Below are 7,155 nucleotides of genomic sequence, written 5' to 3'. Positions count from 1 at the left end.
AAGTCCCTGAAGTCACCCCCACACTTAGTAGTAAATGTCGATAGCTTTCCCTGTGGGAGTAAAAAAGGCAAGGATGTTTGCTAGTATCACTTATCTTCGATATTGTACTAAAGGATTAGGAAAACACTGATAAATAGAAGAGAAAATGCTCTAAAAAATGGATAATTATGACTGCATGAAAGGTAAAATTTCCATTCTTTGAACTAGTCTTTTAAGAAAGTGACTATCAAATCAAAAAATAAAACATTTGCAACCCATATAACTATACGTGTCCTAGAATTCATAAGTAATTTATAAAAATCAATAAGAACAAAGTCTATCTAGTAGAAAAAGGGGCAATAACTTAAAAGACAGTTTGTAGGAGAGAAGATACAATTTGTAGGAGAGAATATGCAATAATTATACAACAGAATATGTAGTAAATACTATATACAATTATTAATAGTAATTGGGAAATGTGAAAGAAAACCACAATGAGATTCCATTAGACACCACCAGAAAGACTAAATTTTTAAAAGCCTGAAAATGTCAAGTGTTAGCAAGGTTATGGAACAACAGGAACTTTCATACAGCTTTGATAGAAGTATAAATTGGTACAACCATTTTGAAAATCAGTATAACATCAATTCAGTTGAAGATGTGCATACCTTATTATCCATAAATTCTACACTTAGGAACTTTTCCAGCAGAAATGTATGCGCATTTTCCCCTGGAAGACACACACGTGAATCTGCACAGTAATGTTGTGCATACTAGCCCCAAACTGGAAAAAATTTAAATGTCTATCATGAAGTGGGCACATGAATTGTGATTTATAATTACAATGGAATACTCATTCAGGAAAATGAAAGAACTTAAACAATAGGCAAAAACATGGAGTCAAATAGGTGTACAGTACAAATATATTTTTGAAAGAATCCAGATACAAGAAGTACATACTATATGATTTTACTTATATAAAGCTCAAAAATAGGTTAAATAAACCATTGTGGTTAGGGATGAATCCTTACAGGTGTAAAGAAAAGGCACAAAAGGAAAATTATAAACGAATTGTGGGAGAGAACATGTGCTTGGGCTTCTGAAAGTTGCTGGCAATGTCTCTTTCTCTGCATGTTTACACAGGGGGTTATAATAATTCATAACTAAAACATTTTATGCACATTTTTGTATGTTTTATAATACAGAAAAAGTTTAATAAAAACACAATATCTAGTATTATTCAGTTTAAATCAAATGAGGATCTCTAAATTTGCGAAGTTAATGCTGAATGCTACAAAATAGAATAGATCGGTTAATTTACTCCTTTTCCTTTGTGTTAGAATCGTTTCATCATAAACAATGTTGAGTTTTTATACAAGCACCTACATTTTCTTCTCTCTAGTTTTACAAATAACATCAGAAGTTTAAGTTTTACAAGTGCCTTTGCACTGCTTTGTAGTTTAAGTTTTACAAGTTATTTTGTACTGCCTTGTTTTTGAGGAAGTTTGTAATAAGTGGACATAAATGAATTTAATTTGACTTGGCCTGCAGAACACTCAGTGTTCTCGCTTTTGTTCCATAAGAACCTCAGCTATTGAAGCAATTTTGCTAGGTGTGTCAGATGGAGACAGCAAAGAACCTAGACAATAGGGAAAGAATCCTGGTGTTTACTGAGTGTTTAAAGTTAGTGTGTCCTGTGATTACAGAGATTTACTTTTTGCACCATTTTTTTGCAAAGTACAAGAGAATTGAAGCTTCAAAAATGGAGACTTTATTTCCTGCCAATTCAATGGGCATGTGCTCAACATCAATTTATGTTAATTTAAAAATTTTTATTTGGTGAAGGGCAAAAGGAGAAGTTTCTAAAGTATGTTTTAATTTTTAACATCGATAGTGTTTATATGTTTGCTATTGCTTCTCTTTTTAGCCCGAGTCTCTTAAAAATTGAGTCTCATACAAGGATTAAGTGCCTACGTTTTATTTGTGAGATGTAATTCTAGGAAATGAGAGTTAGGGCATAGGGAAATGAGGCAGGGGAGGGTAGATAGGTACAGTGTGAGCTGATGTAGTATTTTGCTAAGCTTGCTTCATGATGTGCTTACTGCAAAAGATACAGCTGGCTACTTCTAGGTACAACTGCTGTGTCTTGCAGGATATCTCCAGATGGAGTCTACAGAGAAACTGTGCCTCAGAATAGAATATTGAAGGAAAGAAGAAGTTTATATGACTGACTTGTCTTTGTCTCTTGTTGGTCAAAGTTCACCACATGAGACATACATTTTTCTACACTTCTAGATTGCATCATTTGGCCCCTTGGGCAGCCACTTGGGAGGCCAGATCTTGTTCTCTGTCTCATTGGATTTCATTTGGGTTCAAGAGTTTTTGGAGAGCCTGATTCTCCTACACTGTTGTCAATCATGCGATTGTGATTGGAGTTGGAATGCCATGAAAGCAACTGCTGTGAAACAAATAGGGAAGGATTCAGGGGACAGGAGGGGCCAAGAGGACACTGAGGAAGTTTTTAAGATATATTTGAGATGAATATACTTTAAAATAAAAGGTAAAGTAATACATATTTTGTACATACTTTATCTTATCTAAAAAACTTACTTAAAATAAATTTATTGTCTCTAGTATCCATCACTTTAAAATGTATTTTTGCAGACTAATAAAAGAATTTCATCTTGATTTCTATACTAAAAGAAGTACATATTATTTCTGAGATACAAAACAAATCAATTTGTAGTTTCATATTGATAGAGACAGAAATCAGTTCATAATCGTTTCTTTGTGTTAGCGCCTTAAAATTTATGCTTTGTTTCAAAGGGATTGCATTTATTACTATTACTATATGGACTATTTTTAATATATTAAATGAGAATTTTCATTCATACTGCGAGTTACTTATTTTCAATTACTATGCTTCAATATTGTGGTTCAAAGTAGTTGGGGAATAATTTCCTTATTTGCCATGATGCTAGTTTTAGTTTTTGTTAATGGAGAAAATATATAATGCCAAAAATTCTTTGGATTTAACGATGATTGCAAATAAGTTTACAATTTAAAAAATTATATCACTAACCACAGTCTTTTGAAAAGGAGCAGCACAGAACAAACCCTCAACATTCTTTGTCATACTCACTTGTTAAAATCAAAGCATTGGTCAAATTCAGCTCTGCATACTGGAAGAACAAAAAACAAAACAAAATAAAATGTGCTTCCTGATTTCACTTTAAATTTGTGATTACTGAACTAAGAGGGTTATGCTGCCCATTGATCATATTTCATTTTCTTGGTTGATTTTCTTTATCACATTTCTTTATTTTCTCCCTTCTCTTCATACTTGCAACATGTCTTCCTCTCCTCATTATCAGCTGGTAATTTATTTTTTCTCTTTGTTGAAAAAATAGAAGAAATGAGAAAAAAATTCCAAGAGCTCCAATCATATCTGTCTAGGTATCTGTAGCCAAGTTCATGGGGACAATACTGTCTCCTGGTTACTATGAATAAATACTCCAATCCCTGAGGTCAACTTCCATACTGTGCCCTCTATCCTATTCTCCCTCACTCACTCAAAGATAATACTCTACCAATTTTTTCATCTCTCTCCTGCATCATCATTTTTTCCTTTTTCCTTGATTGTTCCAATCAGCATGCAAGTACGATTTTATGTTACTACTTTCGTAAAATGATCACTTGATTCCTTATTTCTCTCTAGTTATCACATCATTTTTCATCTCCCTTTTAAAATAAAAGGACTCTAAAATAATTACCTTGCTTGTACTCTCTTCTCATTCTCTTTTGAATTTTGCAGTCAGTTTTCCTCTTATACCATCGCACTAAATCTGCACTTTATCAAGATCAGCAGTGACCTTCCACTGCCAGTTATCGTTTCTCACTCATCTTCTTGATTTATAAGTAGCACTTGCCGTAGTTGATCGCTAAGTCCATCCTAAAACATTCTTCACTTGGCTTCCAACACTACACTTGCCTAATTTTCCTCTTACCTTTATGGCCACTTGTTTTCACTGTCTTTTGCTCGTTCCTCTATTTTCTTAATCTTTATTGGATTGTCCCAGGGTATAGTAGTTGGACATCTTTTTTTTTTTCTATTTAGAGTTAACTCCTTAAGTGACCTACCCTAGTCACATGGCTTTATATATTACCTAAATATTGATAATTCGCAGGCCCTGGATTCCAGAAATTCACATGTAGCTGTCTTCCACTTTTCCACCTGATATCTAAAGCATATCCAAGTTGTTACCTCAGAAAACTTTGCTGTTCCCACTGTAGTCTTCCCCCATTTAAGCTGATTAGAACTATATTCTTTTAGTTTCTTGGGCTAAAAACCTTGCTGTCAACCTTGACTCTTCTCTTTCTTTTACACTCACATCCAGTCTTGCAGAAAATCTTGCCAGTTCTGCCTTCAAAATATACCCAGATTTTGACCTTTACACTATCTCTAGCACCACACCTGGTTAAAGCCTTCAGCATCTTTAATCTATATTAATATACTTCTGATTGGTCTTTCTGCTTCTTTCCTTTCCCCACCCCCTGCTATGGTTAACACTGCAGACGGAGTGATCCTGCTAAAATGTAGATTATCCTAAAATTCTTCCACTATTCCTTATGTCACTCAGAATAAATGCCAAAACCTTAGTATGATCTTCTAGGCTTGACAGGATCTGGTCCTGTGTTAACCTCTCACTACATTTTCTATCCCTTTGTTGACTTTCCTCCAGTTACCCTGAATTTCTTGAAGTTCTCGAATATACTAGGTAATTTTGTACTTAGGGTCTTTCACTTGCAGTTTCCTCTGCTTAGAAAGTTGTTCCTTCAGATAACAACAAATTTCAAAGATTATATCTTTGAAGTGTATGTATATGTAAACTGCACATATGTTTACATTTTAATACCAACTTTTACATTACTCAGGGGATGCAGAAGAAATCGAAATGGAAACTAAAATATTTTCAGCAATGCAAAAGATGTAGGTACTTCATATAAAATGTATAATGTATAGCTTAAGCTTATACAAGGAAAAATTATAGCCTTAAATGCTTTATTAAAAAAAAAGAAATGCTGAAAACTATGAATGACATTTCTAATGAAAGATGTCAGAAGAAAAGAAAGCCTCTATAAAAGTAGAAAAAATAAAAGTAAAAAAGAATGAAAAAGGAAATAGGTAACACGATATAGAAAATCATAAAGCCAAACTGACTCATTGAACAAATTAGTAAAAACAAACTTTCCAAAAGATTAATTAAGAAAATGGAGAGAAAGTGAAAGTAAAAAATTAGGAAGAATAGTACAACTGCAGATGCTGCAGAGTTTGAAAGATATTATTCTGAAGAAATTTCTCCAAACATTGGAAAACTCAGATGAATTGAACAACCTCTACAAAAATGGAAGCAAAAGTGAATCAAGAAGAGATGTAAACTATATAAATCATGTAAAAAATGAACAAAATCTAGTAGTTAAAGTATTTCCTCACAAAATATATGACCCAGGTTTTGTATAGGTAACACTTCTTTAAAACAAATATTTTCAATTTTGTGCATAATATTTCAGAAAAAATATATTAGCTAATCTATATTTTTTTCATGAAAGAAGGCATATAAAAGAAACAAAATATACAGGTAGCCTCACTCAATATGGGTATAAGAACCCCAAACGAAATATATCCAGCAATGTACAAAAATATACATTTTATCAAGTTTTGTTTATTTTCTAATGCAAGGATGGTTTTCCATTGCAAAATTTATTAATATAATTCACATTAAAATGAAACCTATAGAATAAATATCATTGGAAGCAAAATGAGCATGTGATAAAGCTCAATATCCATTCATAAGAATTTTTTGAAAATGATGAAATAAATACAAACCTCTACAACAAATATATTTTATGATGAAACATTGAAAGCATTTCCTCAGAAAGAAAGAACATGGTCTAACATGGCCACTATAAGCATTTTCCATTTTTACCTTGAGATTCAAGGTAGGACAGTATTATAAGAAAACAGAATGCAAGAGTATAAGAATGGAAAAAGAAAAAAATATTCATTTATCAGTGATCTGATTGTCTTCATAGCAAACAAAAGAATCTTAAGAGAAACTATTAGAATTTTATGTGATTTTAGCGTAATTGTTTGATTCAGTTTAATTTTACATTCCAAATTTAAAGAATTAAAAAGGCAATTTGCAACTTCTAATTAAACACCAACTCTAAGATTATCAATTAGCATAAAGACTAATAGGTTTGATAGGAAATTGGATATTTGAAGGATGCCAAAATAAAACCATAAAGATAACTTTCTAGTCTCAAGGGAGAGAAGCAGCTGTACCTTAAAGAGTCAGATAATCATGACCTAAATTTAGATGTCAATCTTAGTGTCACCTATGGCAGGTCATCCAGGTGTCTCTTGATGCAGTGATGGGCACTGCATAATCTGTGATATATTCTAAATCCACCAATCATTTAGAACTAAATTCAAGACATAAGAGCAAGAAACTAAATTACTCTATGACACATGTAGAAGGTGAAATATTCTTCAGTATAATTGGTAATTTCTTCTAAACAAGGCAACACCATGAAGGAAGTAACAGAAAGGGTGGAGGAGTATGTTACATTAAAAAAGAAGAGATTCAAGTACTATATATACATATAAAGTACTATATATATATATGTGTGTGTGTGTGTGTGTGTGTGTGTGTGCGCGCGCGTGTGTGTGTGCATGTGTGTATATATAAAGCAGATGCAATCTACGTCCTAGTTTGGACAAAATAACTGTAACAAGCATTTCTAGGACAATTGGGGAAATTAGAATATGGACCGTATGTTAGGTAAGAAGAAAGGTTATTGATAAAGAAATATAGAGATTAAGTGACTGAAAAACTGTGTGTGAGAAAGAGAAAGCAAAATATCTGTAAAGTTTTACAGGAAGGTATAGTCTAAAGTATGTGTGTAATCATTAGTGCATGGTAGAAATATGGCATTTTGATTTGATCTGAATTTTCTACAATGAACACAGACTTCTTTGAGATTATGCAAACATGATACCTTTGTAATTAAGCAAATTTTGAAAATTTTTTTGAGATAAATATCATTGTAACAAATGTGCTAATGAACTTTATTAGCAGTGTGTTTATACTGCAAAAATTAAGGGTCATTTAA

This window comes from Pteropus vampyrus, unplaced genomic scaffold (genome assembly GCF_000151845.1).
Source record: "Pteropus vampyrus isolate Shadow unplaced genomic scaffold, Pvam_2.0 Scaffold21, whole genome shotgun sequence".
NCBI classification, from domain to species: Eukaryota; Metazoa; Chordata; class Mammalia; order Chiroptera; family Pteropodidae; genus Pteropus; species Pteropus vampyrus.
Note: the sequence above shows the minus strand (reverse complement) of the source record.